Here is an 18,489-nt window from a genome sequence, read left to right as displayed (position 1 = left end):
GGTCCCGAAGCGTCTGCCTAGTCTGGACAATTTGCTTGAGGGTGGAGATGGAGGGGGATTCCACAAGACGGGCCTCTAGGGTCGTGAGCCGTTTCTCGGCCAGCAGCCCAGCGGCCCGTGCGTCCCGCTTCAAAGCTGAGGACAGGGCAATACAATGCCCCCGGATGACCGCTTTGTGGGTGGCCCAGAGGGTAGTGAGGGAGACGTCTGGGGTATCATTCTCGACAAAGTAGTGCCGGAGCGAAGTCTCCAGCACCGCCTTTGCCGGAGCATGCTGCAGGAGATAATTGTTCAGCCTCCAGGTGCAGGGCTTACGAAGGGGGAGATCTAATTCTAGGGATAGAGTTATGGGGGCGTGGTCCGACCAGGAGATGGGCAGTATATGTGCAGAGTGGACCGCCCTAAGTGTCGCGTTGTTGACAAAAAAATAATCAATACGTGAGTGTGTGCTGTGAGGGGCCGAGTAAAAAGTGTACTGGCGGTCCTGTGGGTGCAAAGCATGCCAGGCGTCAAAAAGGCCCCGCCTTCTGGTGATTTGGCGGAACAGCCTAGAGTCTCTGGAGGTCCTAGCCTGAGGTGCCCGAGGGTCCACAGCTAGGCGATCACGGAGTGCGGATTGAGTAAGGTTAAAATCCCCCCCTATCACCAGAAGCCCGGGGGACGTCTTAAACAGACGGAAAAACACCCTGGACAAAAATTGGTGTTGACGGACATTTGGGGCATAGATGACGCATAGAGTCAGGGCCTGCGTGCCCCACAGACCGCGGAGAATAATGTAGTGGCCTCGTGGGTCTAGGTATACGGAAGTGCAAGTGAAAGGGGTGCCCTGTCGAAAAAGAATGGCCACTCCCGCCCTCTTCTGTGGGTTGAAAGCCTGGTAGACCTGAGGGAAATGTCTGGAGGCGAATGTAAAGGAGTCTCCCCGGTCAAAGTGTGTTTCTTGGACCATCACTATGTCTGCCCCCGCCTGCCGGAACTCCCTAAGCGCTAGGTGTCATTTTTTGTTGGAGTTCAGGCCGTGTACATTGAGGGATAGAATCTTAGCCATGATCAAGTAGGGGTGGGGTGCAGGGCATACTTAGCTTACTTTGATGGAGGCCTGGATGCCCCGGAAGGAGCGGCGACCACAGGAGGAGGGGCGGCGACCGGGAGAACCGCTGGCAGAACGTCACAGATAAGACCAGAGAGGGAGAAAGCCTAGAAAAAAGGGAAAGAAGAAAAACAATAACACAATACAAGATAAAGGAAGACATCAATAAACGACAGGTCCAGAGGTCCTATAGGGACACTGGATCTGCACAGTTCCTTATCGACTCCCCGACCAAAAAATCCAGGAAAAAGAACCCGGGTCAGGGAGGCACCAACAGTCCACTCCACAAAAGGAACCAACTAGTGCAAAACCACGGGGGGGGGGGGGGCAGTAACCCGGCAGTCGAACCGTTCTGGAACTCAACCTGGACCAGCCCGGGGTAAAAAAAAACAAGTAAAACGTGTAGCTTCGGCAATCGGGGGGGGGGGGGGAGACAAAACCCAAAAAAAACAGGGGAAAAGAAAAAACTGCAAAGGGGAGACGTCCACTGGACTGGGCTCATCCGTGTCACTGGTGTACAGGTGAATTGCGGGCCGGCTCCGGCCCTCTGTGCCGTTTAGTTGAGGGAACTTTCTGCCAGATGACCGGCGGAGGTGGTGGAGAAGCAATCAAATCCCAGTCAGGGAGCTTGGGGACCGGTAAGCCCAGGGTGTCGCAAAAGGGGGCCAGGTCCTCTGGGAATCGAAGGGATGCAGACTTCCCCTGGTGTCTGGCCGTAAGACAAAAGGGGAATCCCCAGCGGTAGAGTATGTTCTTGTCCTGCAAGGCTTGGAGAAGGGGCAGCAGCAGCCGTCGTTTTTGGAGGGTTATCCAGGAGACATTCGGGTAGACCTGGATTGGAGCATTGTCAAACATAAGGTTTCGGATGGAGCGGGATTTACGCATGATGTCTTCCTTGAGGGGGAAAGAATGGACCCGGCAGATGACATCCCTCGGCTTGGAGGCAGGACCTTTGGGTCGGAGGGCGCGGTGGGCCCTGTCCATTTCAATGGGCTTGGCTGGGTCTTATCCCAACATCCCGTTAAACAGTGCTTGCAAAGAGGCCTGCAGGTCCTCGACCCCTCGGCTTCGGGGAGGCCGCAGACGCGGATGTTGTTCCGCCGACCTCTGTTATCGAGATCTTCCACATGGCGCTGCATGTCGCGTAGGAGGAGCCGGTGGTCCGAGTTCTCCACCTGAGTGCGATGTACAGCCAGCTTAGTCTCCTGGATCTCCTCTTCCGCCATCTCAACACGTTCAGCGAGGTGTTTGAGGCCGGCGTGCAGTGACTGGATTTCAGCGCGACATGTGGCCTTCACATCCGCTACAAGTTGTTTAAAATCATCTTTCGTGGGAATGGCTGTCAAATAGGTGTGCCAGGGGGGATATCCACCGTCATGATGCCCCGTTGGGGAATGGGGTGGCGACGGGCGATGAGGAGAGCCTCCCTGCCGTGACCTCTCTACCAGAGAGGGGGGCCAAGATGGTGGGGGATTCAGATGGTCTGACCAAGACGTGGCATGAGGAGAGCCGGATGAGGGGTCCTGACGGACATCTAGTGGGAGTGAGGAGTGGGTGCGGACCACCTGGGCATAAGTAGAGTGGCTGGTTACTTGGGCTCGGGGTAGGCTGGCGTCCCTGGATCAAGACAGTCTCTGGGCCTTGGGGGGAGCGGGTAATTGCTGCATGTATAGGGCCCCTCCCTCGGCCGGGGGGGTGCTGCGGCTCCCGTGTGACAGGTGGGGTCCTCCGTGGCCCCCAGTGAGTAGGGAGAGAAAGACCCTGCTATGGCCGGGTCCGAGGCCGTCCGCAACAGGTGGGGGAAGGCCTCGGAACATTGAGTAAAGGAAGGGGGGCCTGCTGAGCTGCAGACTGTGATCCCAGCGGAGCGGAGGGTGGGGTGGAGGAGGGAGAACTATCACTCACCCCTGGCAGTGCTCTGGCATGCGGCGGCTCCTGCGGGGACCAGTGGCCTTCCTGGGGATCCGTCTGGCTGTATGCAGGTGATGGGAGAGGGCGCCCGTGCTGTGTCCCCGGCGCCATCTTGGAATCATGGCCTGCGCCGAATCGCGGCCTGTCCTCCTGCCCAGCTTGGGTGCCCCGGGACTCGTGGGGGGAATCGGTGGAGGGATGCGGGCCGTCCATGTCCAGGAGGGGGACCGCATGGTGCTCCGTGTGGAGGTCGCGCCGTCGCTGCGGGGGAGGTGAGGCCGGGTCCCTCCGCAGCGTGACCGGGTCAGCCGGCGCCATCTTGCGGCCCTCGCTCGGCGATCCTCCGGGCTGCAGAAAGAAGGCTTTCAGAGAGGCCGAGGTGGTTGGGATGACCGCCGGGTGGAAGAAGACCTAGTAGCCCGTGATCTCCCCATTAGATGTGGCTGGTATCCCCCGAAGGAGGCCGATGTAGCGCTGGGCTGGAGGAGAGCTCTCACTCACAGCGTCCTTCCAGCTTGGCTTCCGGACACGCCCCCTTCATCATTTTTATTTTTATATATTGTAAAATGCCTGTATACAATTACTGGCTGAAATATCTGTGTGCCATGCCAACATTTACTATTACACTGCCATAGTTACATAGTTAATCTTGTTAAAAAAAAGACACTAGTCCATCTAGTTCAAACAACATGAACAAAAAAAACCCCACACAAATAGAAAACCTTCATATACACTACCATATACTCAAAGTTGATACAGAGTAAGGCAAAAAAAAAACAATAAAGCACGATCCAATTTGCTCCAGCGGGAGGAAAAAAACCCTGCCTGATCCCCCAAAGGGCAATCGGATATTCCCTGGATCAACTTTACAAAATATTAGTATCCAGTTATATTGTGTTTATCTAGGAAATAATCCAGGCATTTTTTTAAAAACAATATACTGAGCTTGCCACAACTATCTCTGGAGGGAGTCTATTCCACAATTTCACAGCTCTTACTGTGAAGAAGCCTTTCCATATTTGGAGGTTAAATCTGTTTACCTTTAGATGTAAAGAGTGCCCCTTGTCCTCTGTGATGACCCTAAAGTGAATAACTCAACACCAAGTTCACAATATGGACCATTTATGTATTTATACATGTTGATCTTTTATCCCCTTGATCTCCTCTTCTCAAGAGAAAATAAATTCAGTTCAGTTAATCATTCCTCATAACTGAGCTCCTCCATTAGGGATGAGCTTCGTGTTCGAGTCGAACATACGTTCGACTCGAACATTGGCTGTTCGTCCGTTTGGCGAAGTCCGAACATTTTGGTCCGTTCGCGCCAAATTCGTGTGGCGCTCACGGCCCACAATGCCCTGCGATGGCGCAGTGCATTGCTGGCTCATGATTGGCCAAGCATGCACTGTGACCCCGCATGCTTGGCCAATCGCAGCGCCAGCAGCGAGGAGAGCCATGATTGGCCACAGGCAGGATGCCTGTGGCCAATCATAGCTCAGGCTGTGTAGTGCACGCCCCACACTATATAAGGCCGCCAGCGCGGCGGCCTTGTGTAGTGTGTTGGCGTCTGAAGCAGTGGGTGTTCTGTGTACCTTCAACACAGTACACAACGATCGTTTTCGGCCGATTTTCGTGTAGTGTTGTGTACTGTGTTGAAGGTGTAGTGGTTATTGTCTGCGTGCCCTGACCGCAGTATACACCGCTATATTCACCTCACCTATATAGCTAGTGATCTATCTTTTATAATAGAGCTTGCAGTCAGTAGTGTTAGGAGATAGTGCGTGCTGTCTGCGTGCTCTGTACCCAGTACATACCGCTATATCCACCTACATAGCTGTTCTCTCTTTGAGCCCACTTGCCATCTGCAGGAGTTTTTGGAAGTTGTGTGTGCTTCCAGCACAGCACAGTATACATCTGTATATACCCCTTTATCTCTGGTGTTCTATAATAAAGGCATCTGCAGGAGTTAGTGGGTGTTCTGTGTACCTTCAACACAGTACACACCGATCGTTTTCGGCCGATTTTCGATCTTGCTGTTGTGTAGTGGTTGTTGTCTGCGTGCCCTGACCGCAGTATACACCGCTATATTCACCTCACCTATATAGCTAGTGATCTATCTTTTATAATAGAGCTTGCAGTCAGTAGTGTTAGGAGATAGTGCGTGCTGTCTGCGTGCTCTGTACCCAGTACATACCGCTATATCCACCTACATAGCTGTTCTCTCTTTGAGCCCACTTGCCATCTGCAGGAGTTTTTGGAAGTTGTGTGTGCTTCCAGCACAGCACAGTATACATCTGTATATACCCCTTTATCTCTGGTGTTCTATAATAAAGGCATCTGCAGGAGTTAGTGGGTGTTCTGTGTACCTTCAACACAGTACACACCGATCGTTTTCGGACGATTTTCGATCTTGCTGTTGTGTAGTGGTTGTTGTCTGCGTGCCCTGACCGCAGTATACACCGCTATATTCACCTCACCTATATAGCTAGTGATCTATCTTTTATAATAGAGCTTGCAGTCAGTAGTGTTAGGAGATAGTGCGTGCTGTCTGCGTGCTCTGTACCCAGTACATACCGCTATATCCACCTACATAGCTGTTCTCTATTTGAGCCTACTTGCCATCTGCAGGAGTTATTGGAAGTTGTGTGTGCCTCCAGCACAGCACAGTATACATCTGTATATACCCCTTTATCTCTGGTGTTCTATAATAAAGGCATCTGCAGGAGTTAGTGGGTGTTCTGTGTACCTTCAACACAGTACACACCGATCGTTTTTGGCCGATTTTCGATCTTGCTGTTGTGTAGTGGTTGTTGTCTGCGTGCCCTGACCGCAGTATACACCGCTATATTCACCTCACCTATATAGCTAGTGATCTATCTTTTATAATAGAGCTTGCAGCCAGTAGTGTTAGGAGCTAGTGCGTGCTGTCTGCGTGCTCTGTACCCAGTACATACCCCTATATCCACCTACATAGCTCTTCTCTATTTGAGCCCACTTGCCATCTGCAGGAGTTATTGGAAGTTGTGTGTGCCTCCAGCACAGCACAGTATACATCTGTATATACCCCTTTATCTCTGGTGTTCTATAATAAAGGCATCTGCAGGAGTTAGTGGGTGTTGTGTGCCTCCAGCACAATATACACTATCCAACTGCTTTTTTACCCAACTCCCTTCAGGCCATTACCATGTCTGGAAGGCCAGCAAGGAGAGGCAGACAGGCGCGAGCCGATAAAAGAGGGCAAGCAGGCTCTGTGTCTAGAGACAACAGTGCTGGTCGTGGACGCGGTGCATTGTCATCAGCACGTGGCCATGGGACACGCTTGTCCTTCTTTTCGGCAGCTGGACATGTTGAAGCGCAACATGCCAACGACTTGGTAGAGTGAATGACCAAGCCCTCTTCATCCTCCTCATCCTCTCTCACCCAGTCTCAGGGTACTAGCAAAGCAGCTGCCAACGCATCGTCTTCCCTCCTCTCAATGTCATCATCAGTGACTCCTTCCCTAGACCCACCACGTCCTCCTGAGGAGTCTCCTGAACTCTTTGAGCAGAGTGTTGGGTACATGCTCCAGGAGGATGCCCAGTGTTTTGTGGGCTCTGATGATGACACTCAGCTAGAGGAAGGCAATAGCGTGAGTGCAGAGAGAGGGGATGCTCAAGAAGGACAGCAATCTGGCAGTCATGTTCCACAAGCTGCAGCATACTGCCAGGTTTGCTACAGCGATGAAGAGGGAGGGGATGGTGAGGGCACTGACTCCACGTGGGTGCCTGGAAGGAGAGAGGAGGAGGAGGAGGCACATGTCCAACGAGGCAGGATGCCCTCCGGGGGCCAGCTTAGGGGCAGCACACCGACTGAATCACACCGCAGAGCTCCGCCTGTGCAGAGCGCTGCCTCTGCGCGTTATTCTAAAAGTTCTTTGGTGTGGGCCTTTTTTGAGACGAGTGCATCAGATCGCACCGCTGCTATTTGCAACATATGTCTCAAGCGTATCTCACGTGGGCAAAACATCAGCCGCTTGGGCACCACATGCTTGACCAGACATATGTTGACCTGCCATGCAGCTCGTTGGCAAGCGTACCTCAAAGACCCACACCAAAGAACAAAGCGGACCTCTCCTTGCTCCTCATCAGCTGGCATCTCCAACCCCACTAGACCTTCAGTCCTCTCTGAAACCTGCTCTGAGAGGAATGAAGGTGTAGAATTAGGTGTGTCACAGCCAAGTGCTTCCGGGAACTCTGCTAGCGGTACACCCACGTCCGATTATAGCAGGCAAATGTCCCTGCCCCAGCTGCTGGACCGGCGAAAGAAGTTCACTCCCAGCCATCCACATGCCCAGCGGTTGAATGCTAGCTTGGCTAAATTGCTAGCACTTCAACTGCTGCCTTTTCAGTTAGTAGACTCGGCCCCCTTCCGTGAGTTTGTACAATGTGCGGTTCCTCAGTGGCAGGTCCCCAAACGCCACTTTTTCTCACGGAAGGCGATTCCGGCTCTCTACCGGCATGTGGAAGGCAAAGTCCTTGCCTCGCTGGACAGGGCGGTCAGCGGTAAGGTGCATATTACCGCTGACTCATGGTCCAGCAGGCATGGACAGGGACGTTACCTGTCTTTCACGGCCCATTGGGTCACTCTTCTGGCAGCTGGGAAGGATGCAGGACAAGGTGCAGTAGTGTTGGAGGTTGTTCCGCCACCACGCCTCCAAAATGCTACTATTGGTTGTGACACACCTCTCTCCTCCACCCCCTCCTCTTCTTCTTCCTCCATGGCCTCTTCCAGTGCTCTGTCCTCAGAACCAGCGGTGCTCCGTAGGCGTTCCAGGGGCTACGCAAGTACGCAGGCAAAACTATACCATGCCGTGCTTGCGCTGGTTTGTTTGGGGGACAGGAGCCACACTGGGGCAGATGTTTTGTCAGCTCTGCAGGGGCAGGCCGAGAGGTGGTTGACGCCACGCCAGCTTAAGCCAGGAATGGTGGTTTGCGACAATGTCACCAACCTCCTCTCCGCCCTCCGACAGGGACAACTGACCCATGTGCCCTGTGTAGCTCACGTCCTTAACCTGGTGGTGCAGCGGTTCTTGGGCAGGTACCCCGGCTTACAGGATGTCCTAAAGCAGGCCAGGAAAGTCTGTGTGCATTCCCGCCGATCATTTAATGCCTGTGCTCGGCTGGCTGAGCTCCAAAAGGAGTTGAACCTGCCCAAGAACCGCCTTATATGTGACATGCCCACCAGATGGAACTCAACATTGGCCATGCTGCAGCGGCTGCACACGCAGCAGAGGGCCATCAATGAGTACCTGTGCGACTACGGCACCAGGACAGGGTCAGGGGAGCTCGGTTTTTTCTCACCACGCCAGTGGGGCATGATCAGGGATGCATGCACTGTCCTGTCACCATTTGAGGAGGCCACAAGGATGGTGAGCAGTGACAGTACATGTATCAGTGACACTGTACCTCTTGTCCACCTCTTGGAGCATACGCTGCGTGGAATAATGGACAGGGCACTTGAGGCATAACAGAGGCAGGAAGAGGAGGACTTCCTTGCCTCTCAAGGCCCCCTTTATCCAGACAGTGTTCCTGCTGTGCCACCCATCACACAGGAAGAGGATGAGGAGGAGGAAGAGGAGGAGGAGCATGATTGTGTCAGCATGGAGGGGGAGGCTGGCACTCAGCATCAGCATCAACAGCAGCAGCAGCAGTCTTGTAGGGATGATTTACAGTCCCAAGAAACACGTGGACTTGTACGTGGCTGGGAGGAGGTAGCTGCGGATCATGTTGTCCTTAGTGACCCAGAGGACTCCGGACCGAATGCCTCAGCTAACCTAAGCTGCATGGCCTCCCTGATCCTGCAAAGCCTGCGGAAGGATCCTCGTATTCTTCGGTTCAAGGAGAGGGACCATTACTGGCTGGCCACTCTCCTTGATCCACGGTACAAGGGTAAGGTTGCCGACCTTATCTTGCCATCGCAGAGGGAGCAGAGGATGAGACATCTCCGGGAGGCCTTGCAGAAAGGTCTGTGCAACGCGTACCCAGAGACTGGGAGGTTACAAACTCCTGGTCCTGGACAACGTGTTGCTGAGGCATCGGTCAGAAGGAGCGGTGGAGAAGGTGGCCGTCTGACTGATGCTTTCAGACAATTTTTTAGTCCGCAGCCCCAAGGTATGATCGGTTCCAGCACCCATCGCCAGCGTCTGATTTACATGGTGCAGGAATACCTAGGGGCAAGGTCAGACTTGGACACCTTTCCCACTGAAAATCCTCTGGCTTACTGGGTCTTGAGGATGGATCACTGGCCAGAGCTTGCACAGTATGCAATTGAGCTACTGGCCTGTCCTGCATCCAGCGTTCTTTCGGAACGCACCTTCAGTGCTGTTGGTGGCTTTGTTACCGATCACCGGGTGCGCCTGTCCACCGAATCAGTTGATCGACTGACCTTCATCAAGATGAATCAGTCTTGGATCACCCACAGCTACCAAGCACCTGAAGCTGATGTAACAGAATAATTTTTTTTGAAATATCACATCCCTTCAAGACTGCCTATGCTGATGCTGAGTGACTGTCCTGTTATGTTGATTGTCTATCCTCTTCCTCCTCCGCTGATTTGTTGGAAGAACATTTCTGGTTCTGGTTGATGCCATCAGCCCAATTTTTCTGCCCCTGTTTAACAGGGGCGTTTAAGTACAATTTTTGATGCAATGCTTTGCAGCAGGGCTAATTCCTGCAATCAAACAAGAGTATATGGGAGAGGTTGCAGTGTGGTGGCACCAGCACTAATGCCTAAGGCCCAATTTTTCTGCCCCTGTTTAACAGGGGCGTTTAATTACAATTTTTGATGCAGTGCTTTGCAGCAGGGCTAATTCCTGCAATAAAACTAGAGTATATGGCAGAGGTTGCAGTGTGGTGGCACCAGCACCAGTGCCTAAGGCCCAATTTTTCTGCCCCTGTTTAACAGGGGCGTTTAATTACAATTTTTGATGCAATGCTTTGCAGCAGGGCTAATTCCTGCAATAAAACTAGGGTATATGGCAGAGGTTGCAGTGTGGTGGCACCAGCACCAGTGCCTAAGGCCCAATTTTTCTGCCCCTGTTTAACAGGGGCGTTTAATTACAATTTTTGATGCAATGCTTTGCAGCAGGGCTAATTCCTGCAATAAAACTAGAGTATATGGCAGAGGTTGCAGTGTGGTGGCACCAGCACCAGTGCCTAAGGCCCAATTTTTCTGCCCCTGTTTAACAGGGGCGTTTAATTACAATTTTTGATGCAATGCTTTGCTGCAGGGCTAATTCCTGCAATAAAACTAGAGTATATGGCAGAGGTTGCAGTGTGGTGGCACCAGCACCAGTGCCTAAGGCCCAATTTTTCTGCCCTTGTTTAACAGGGGCGTTTAATTACAATTTTTGATGCAATGCTTTGCAGCAGGGCTAATTCCTGCAATAAAACTAGAGTATATGGCAGAGGTTGCAGTGTGGTGGCACCAGCACCAGTGCCTAAGGCCCAATTTTTATGCCCTTGTTTAACAGGGGCGTTTAATTACAATTTTTGATGCAATGCTTTGCAGCAGGGCTAATTCCTGCAATAAAACTAGAGTATATGGCAGAGGTTGCAGTGTGGTGGCACCAGCACCAGTGCCTAAGGCCCAATTTTTCTGCCCCTGTTTAACAGGGGCGTTTAATTACAATTTTTGATGCAATGCTTTGCAGCAGGGCTAATTCCTGCAATAAAACTAGAGTATATGGCAGAGGTTGCAGTGTGGTGGCACCAGCACCAGTGCCTAAGGCCCAATTTTTCTGCCCCTGTTTAACAGGGGCGTTTAATTACAATTTTTGATGCACTGCTTTGCTGCAGGGCTAATTCCTGCAATAAAACTAGAGTATATGGCAGAGGTTGCAGTGTGGTGGCACCAGCACCAGTGCCTAAGGCCCAATTTTTCTGCCCTTGTTTAACAGGGGCGTTTAATTACAATTTTTGATGCAATGCTTTGCAGCAGGGCTAATTCCTGCAATAAAACTAGAGTATATGGCAGAGGTTGCAGTGTGGTGGCACCAGCACCAGTGCCTAAGGCCCAATTTTTCTGCCCCTGTTTAACAGGGGCGTTTAATTACAATTTTTGATGCAATGCTTTGCAGCAGGGCTAATTCCTGCAATAAAACTAGAGTATATGGCAGAGGTTGCAGTGTGGTGGCACCAGCACCAGTGCCTAAGGCCCAATTTTTCTGCCCCTGTTTAACAGGGGCGTTTAATTAAAATTTTTGATGCACTGCTTTGCTGCAGGGCTAATTCCTGCAATAAAACTAGAGTATATGGCAGAGGTTGCAGTGTGGTGGCACCAGCACCAGTGCCTAAGGCCCAATTTTTCTGCCCTTGTTTAACAGGGGCGTTTAATTACAATTTTTGATGCAATGCTTTGCAGCAGGGCTAATTCCTGCAATAAAACTAGAGTATATGGCAGAGGTTGCAGTGTGGTAGCACCAGCACCAGTGCCTAAGGCCCAATTTTTCTGCCCCTGTTTAATAGGGGCGTTTAATTACAATTTTTGATGCAATGCTTTGCAGCAGGTCTAATTCCTGCAATAAAACTAGAGTATATGGCAGAGGTTGCAGTGTGGTGGCACCAGCAGCAGTGCCTAAGGCCCAATTTTTCTGCCCCTGTTTAAAAGGGGCGTTTAAGTACAATTTTTGATGCAATGCTTTGCAGCAGGGCTAATTCCTGCAATAAAACTAGAGTATATGGAAGAGGTTGCAGTGTGGTGGCACCAGCAGCAGTGCCTAAGGCCAAATTTTTCTGCCCCTATTTAACAGGGACATGTAATTACAATTCTTGATATAATATTTCACAGGAGGGCCCCTTCCTGTGCCCACCCAGAGTAACGGTGAGGACTTATAGTGTTGTGGCACCAGCACCACAACCACCAAAGGTCAATTTTTCTACCACTGTTCAACAATGGCATGTAATTACAATTCTTGATATAATCGTTCACAGCAGGGCGCTCCAGCGCCCACCAAGAGTCACTTTGAGGGCTTACAATGTTGTGGCAAAACCAACACCTTATTCCGCCATTTCTGCAGAGCATATAGGGCAGGCCCCTACTTTCAAACATCCAATTTACAAACATCTCCTGCTTGCAAACGGAAGGAGACAACAGCAAGTGAGATGAAAAAAGATGGACGACAAAACAAATTATATAGGGGTGATAACCCTTCCCTATGTTTTCCAAAATGCTTAAAAATAGTTTTTTTGACTGGAGCTACACTTTAAAAATGTACCAGTTGAAAATGACAAACAGATTCAACTTAACACAACAAACCTACACAGTCCCTGTCTTGTTTGCACCGCCTGTATACTGCTGTTCTGAGTATATAGGGCCTGGGGGCCACACGCATTTCCTTTTTTTAATATGGGTACAGGGTTTCCCTTAATATGCGTACAAGACCCAAATAGGCTGGTAATGGGCAGGGAGGGCTACCCATGCCATTTTTCTCAATGATTTTCAACCATATTGCAGGAACCAGATATAACATTAAAACTGCAAGCAGTTTTAAATGGTGTTATTTCCGTTTAATGTCATTTTGTGCAGGGACTGTTCTAAACACGGGAAACACATGGCACTTCACAGGCATACTACAGACACCCCCCAGGCACCATATTTAAAGGAATATTTCACTTTTTTTTCCACTTTAATCGTCATTAAAATCAGTGCTCCCGCCAAAATGGCCATTTTTAAAAACATTTTAGGCATTTACCCATGTCCCCTGGGGCAGGAGCCAGGTCCCCAAACCCTTTTTTAGGACAGTATCTTGCATATTAGCGGTTAAAATTAGCACTTTTCATTTCGAACGTTTGAGTCCCATAGACTTCAATGGGGTTCTAAAGTTCGTTCGAATTTGGGGTCCGTTCGAAAGTTCTGGTGCGAACCGATCCGGGGGGTGTTCGGCTCATCCCTATCCTCCATGCTTCTTATCAGTTTTGTTGCCCTCCGATGCACTGTCTATAGTTCTACGATATCCTTTTTTGTGAACTCTCACGCCCAAAATTGAACTGCATATTCCAGATGCGGTCTTACTAATATTTTATACATAGACAAAATCATGGCTTTTTGGGCCCCCCACCGGAACTCCTGGCCCCTCCTCTCTATCCAGTGCCCCCATGGGAAGCTGCTGAAGGTACTACTTCAATTTTGGGCCTCTGTATAAGAGTAAACGCCTCACACATGTGGTATCGCCATACTCAGGACGAGTAGCAGAATGTGTTTTTGGGTGTAATTTTTGCTATATACATGTGTTAGAAATATCTTTTAAATTGACAACTTTGTGTAAAAAAAATATAATAATTTTATTTCCACGTTTTCTGAAGACTTGTGTAAAAAAGTAACCGTTCAAATGACTCATAATGCATCATAGAATATAGGGATGAGCTGCATGTTCAAGTCGAACCCATGTTCGACTCAAACATCATCTGTTCGCCCGTTCGGCGAAATCCGAACATTATAATTCACTGCGGCATCAGAGTGCATTGCTGGCTGATGATTGGCCAAGCATGCACTCTCAGCGAAGAGAGCCATAATTGGCCACAGGCAGGATGCCTGTGGCCAATTATGGCTCAGGGGGTTTAGTACATGCCCCACACTATATAAGGCCACCTGCTTGGCGGCCTTACGTAGTGTGTTGCGTCGGCTAAGAGAGAGAGAGATAGATGGAGAGACAGTGTCTTAATTTTGTTTGAAGCTGTCTCAATTACAGTCGGTGTATTGTGCCACCTGCACTGTGTACACCTAAAGCTACCGCAATTGCTGGTGTTCTTCTGATACTATATCACAGGCAGCTGTAGCAGTTACAGTCGGTGTATTGTGCCACCTGCACAGTGTACACCTAAAGCTACCGCAATTGCTGGTGTTCTGCTTGTCCTATACTACAGGCAGCTGTAGCAATTACAATTGGTGTATTGTGCCACCTGCACAGTGTACAGCTAAAGCTACCCCAATTGCTGGTGTTCTGCTGGTCCTATACCTCAGGCAGCTGTAGCAATTACAGTGGGTGTATTGTGCCACTTGCACAGTGTACAGCTAAAGCTACCCCAATTGCTGGTGTTCTGCTTGTCCTATACCACAGGCAGCTGCAGAAATTACAGTCAGTGTATTGTGTCATCTGCATAGTGTAAGCCTAAAGCTACCCCAATTGCTGGTGTTCTTCCGATCCTATACCACAGGCAGCTGCTGCAGCAATTACAGTTGGTGTATTGTATCATCTGCACAGTGTACGCCTAAAGCTACCCCAATTGCTGGTGTTCTTCCGATCCTATACCACAGGCAGCTGCTGCAGCAATTACAGTTGGTGTATTGTATCATCTGCACAGTGTACGCCTAAAGCTACCCCAATTGCTGGTGTTCTGCTGATTCTATCCACAGGCAGCTGTAGCAATTCCAGTCAGTGTACTGTGTCATCTGCACAGTTTGCACCTAAAGCTACCTCAATTGCTGGTGTTCTGCTGATCCTATACCGCAAGCAGCTCCAGTAATTACAGTGGGTATATTGTGCCATCTGCACCGTGTGCACCTAAAGCTACCCAAAATACTGGTGTTCTTCAAGTCCTATACCACAGGCAGGCAGCTGCAGTAATTACAGTGGGTGTATTGTGCCATCTGCACAGTGTACACCTAAACCTACCCCAATTGCTGGTGTTCTCATAGTAATAATACTACAGGCAGGCAGTTGATTCTGCTAGCTGCAGTATAAGCAGTATATATGTCCCAGCTTTGTGCAGCTACATCTCCCTGCAGGCCATTAGTATGTCTGGAAGGCCAACAAGGAGAGGCAGACAGTCATGGGCCACTAAAACAGAGCAAGCAGCTCTGTGTCTAGAGGCAACAGTGCTGGTCATGGACACGGTGCATCCTCATCAGCACGTGGCCATGGGACACGCTTGTCCTTATTTTCGGCAGCTGGACGCGTTGAGTCGCAACATGCCTAAGACTTGGTAGAGTGGATGACCAAGCCCTCCTCATCCTCCTCATCCTCTCTCGCACAGGCTCAGGGTAATGGCAAAGCAGCTGCCAACGCGGCCTCTTCCCTCATCTCAATGGCATCAGTCACTCCTTCCCTAGCCCCACCATCTCCTCCTCCTGAGGAGTCCCCCGAACTTCTTGACCACAGTGTTGGGTACATGCTCCATGAGGATTGCCAGCGTTTTGAAGTCTCTGATGATGATATCTAGCTAGAAGAAGGCAGTAACGTGAGTCCAGAGAGAGAGGATGCCCAAGAAGGACAGCAATCCGGCATTCATGTTCCCCCAGCTGCAGCATACTGCCAGGTTTGCTCCAGTGATGAGGAGGGAGGGGATGATGAAGTCACTGACTCCACGTGGGTGCCTGATAGGAGACAGGAGGAGGAGGAGGAGGAGGCACATCTCCAATGAGGCAGGATGCCCTCCAGGGGCCAGCTAAAGGGCAGCACACCAACTGCATCACACCGCAGAGCATGGCTAAAACATCAGCAGCTTGGGCACCACATGCTTGACCAGACATATGTCGACCTGCCATGCAGTTCGTTGGCAAGCGCACCTAAAAGACACACACCAAACAACAAAGCGGACCTCTCCTAGCTCCTCATCAGCTGGGATCTCCAACCCCACTATACCTTCAGTCCTCTCTGAAACCTGCACTGAGAGGAATGAAGGTGTAGAATTAGGTGTGTCACAGCCAAGTACTTGCAGGCAACCTGCTAGCGTACACCGACGTCTGATTGTACCAGGCAAATTTCCCTGCCCCAGTTGCTGGACTGTCGAAAGAAGTTCACTCCCAGCCATCCACATGCCCAGTGGTTGAATGCTAGCTTGACTAAGTTGCTAGCAATTTAACTGCTGCCTTTTCAGTTCAGTTTTCACTCTGCCCCCTTCCATGTGTTTTTGCAATGTGCGGTTCCTCAGTGGCAGGTTCCCAAACTGCACTTTTTCTCATGGTAGGCGATTCCGGCTCTCTACTTGCATGTGGAAGGCAATGTCCATGCATCGCTGGACAGGGTGGTCAGTGGTAAGGTGCAAATTACCGCTGACTCATGGTCCAGCAGGCATGGACAGGGACGTTACCTATCTTTCACGCGCGCATTGGGTGACTCTTCTGGCAGCTGGGAAGGATGCAGGACAAGGTGCAGTAGTGCTGGAGGTTGTTCCACCACCACGCTCCAAAATGCTACTACTGATGATTGTGACACACCTCTCTCCTCCTCTTCTTCTTCCTCCATGGCCTCTTCCTGTGCTTTGTCCTGGGAACCAGCGGTGTTCCGTAGGCGCTCCAGGGGCTAAGCAAGTACGCTGGCAAAAAGATGCCATGCCGTGCTTGCGCTGGTGTGCTTGGGGGACAGGAGCCACACTGGGGCAGAGATGCAGGGGCAGGCTGAGAGGTGGTTGACGCCACACCAGCTTAAGCCAGGAATGGTGGCTTGCGACAATGGCACCAACCACCTCTCCACCCTCCGACAGGGACTACTGACCAATGTGCCCCGGGTGGCTCACGTCCTTAACTTGGTGGTCCAGCGGTTCTTGGGCAGTTACCCGGGCTTACAGGATGTCCTGAGGCAGGCCAGGAAAGTCTGTCTGCATTTCCGCCAGTCAAATAATGCCAGTGTTTGGCTGGCTGACCTCCAAAGGGAATTGAACCTGCCCAAGAACCGCTTAATCTGTGACATGCCCACCAGGTGGAATTCAACATTGGTCATGCTGCAGTGGCTGCACATGCACCAGAGGGCCATCAATGAGTACCTATGTGACTACAGCACCAGGACAGGCTCATGGGAGCTCTGTTTTTTTCCCCACGCCAGTGGGCCATGATCAGGGATGCATGCAATATCCTGTCACCATTTGAGGAGGCCACAAGGAAGGTGAGCAGTGACAATGCATGCATCAGTGACACTGTCCCTCTTGTTCACCTCTTGGAGCATGGGCTGTGTGGAATAATGGACAGGGCACTTGAGGCAGAACAGAGGCAGGAAGAGGAGGACTTCCTTGCCTCTCAAGGCCCCCTTTATCCAGACGGTGTTCCTGCTGGCCCGCCGATCACACAGGAAGAGGAGGAGGAGGAGAAGGAGGATTGTGTCAGCATGGAGGTGGAGCCTGGCATTCAGCATCAGCAGCAGTCTTTTAGGGATCATTTACAGTCCCAAGAAACCCGTGGACTTGTAAGTGGCTGGGAGGAGGTGGCTGCGGATCATGTCGTGTTTAGTGACCCAGAGGACTCCGGACCGAATGCCTCATCTAACCGACGCTGTATGGCCTCCCTGATCCTGCAAAGCCTGTGGAAGGATCCTCGTATTCAGCGGATCAAGGAGAGGGATCATTACTGGCTGGAAACTCTCCTTGATCCACAGTACAAGGGTAAGCTTGCGGACCTTATCTTGCCGTCGAGGAGGGAGCAGAGGATGAGACATCTTCGGGAGGCCTTGCAGAAAGGTCTGTGCAAAGCGTTCCCAGAGACTGGGAGGTTACAAATTCTTGGTCTTGGACAACGTGTTGCTGAGGCTTCGGTCAGTCACAGAAGGAGTGGTGGAGAAGGTGGCCGTCTGACCGATGCGTTCAGACAATTTTTTAGTCTGCAGCCCCAAGGTATGATCGCGGTTCCAGCAACCATTGCCAGCGTCTGATTTACATGGTGCAGGAATACCTAGGGGCAAGATTAGACTTGGACACCTTTCCCACTGAAAATTCTCTGGGTTACTGGATCTTGAGGATGGATCACTGGCCAAAGCTTGCACAGTATGCAATTGAGCTACTGGCCTGTCCTGCATTCAACGTTCTTTCGGAATGCACATTCAGTGCTGCTGGAGGCTTTGTAACTGATCACAGGGTGCGCCCGTCCATCAACTTGGTTGATCGACTGACCTTCATAAAGATGAATCAGTCTTGGATCACCACCAGATACCAAGCACCTGAAACTGATGTAACTGAATAATTTTTTTTTTAAATGTCACATCCCTTCAACACTGCCTATGCTGATGCTGACTGACTATCCTGTTATGCTGACTAACTATCCTCTTCCTCCTCAATGATCCTGCTGATAGCTTGGAAGAACAGTTTTGGTTCTGGGGGCCACCACCAGTGGCTAAGTCACAATTTTTTAGCCCCCGTTTAACAGGGGCTTGTAATTACAATTTTTTTTTTTTTTAATATAGTTTTTATTGAAGAGTAAGGCCGCGTACACACGGGCGGACTGTTCGCCCAACTTTGTCCGCTGAACAGTGTTTGGGCGGAAAGTCCGCTCGTGTGTGGGCTTTCAGCGGACAGTTTCAGCGGACAGTTGGACGGACAAGGTTTTTCGGAATTTCCGAAAAACTGTCCGCTGAAACCTTGTTTGAGCGAACAGTCCGCCCGTGTGTAGGCTTGTTCGTCAAACAAAGTTGCGCGCATGCTCAGAAAGGATTTTCACGCCGAAAGCTATAATGCAGTGTATAGGACGTCGTATTTTTCGTCCCATCGTACGTGCCGTTCACGTCATCGCGCACGGTTTCAGCAAACTGT

The sequence above is a fragment of the Lithobates pipiens genome, unplaced genomic scaffold (assembly GCF_037356315.1).
Source record: "Lithobates pipiens isolate NorthernLeopardFrog02 unplaced genomic scaffold, aLitPip1_a1.2 Scaffold_8, whole genome shotgun sequence".
NCBI classification, from domain to species: domain Eukaryota; kingdom Metazoa; phylum Chordata; class Amphibia; order Anura; family Ranidae; genus Lithobates; species Lithobates pipiens.
The sequence above is the reverse complement of the archived record's forward strand: the minus strand, read 5'-3'. Positions refer to the sequence as shown.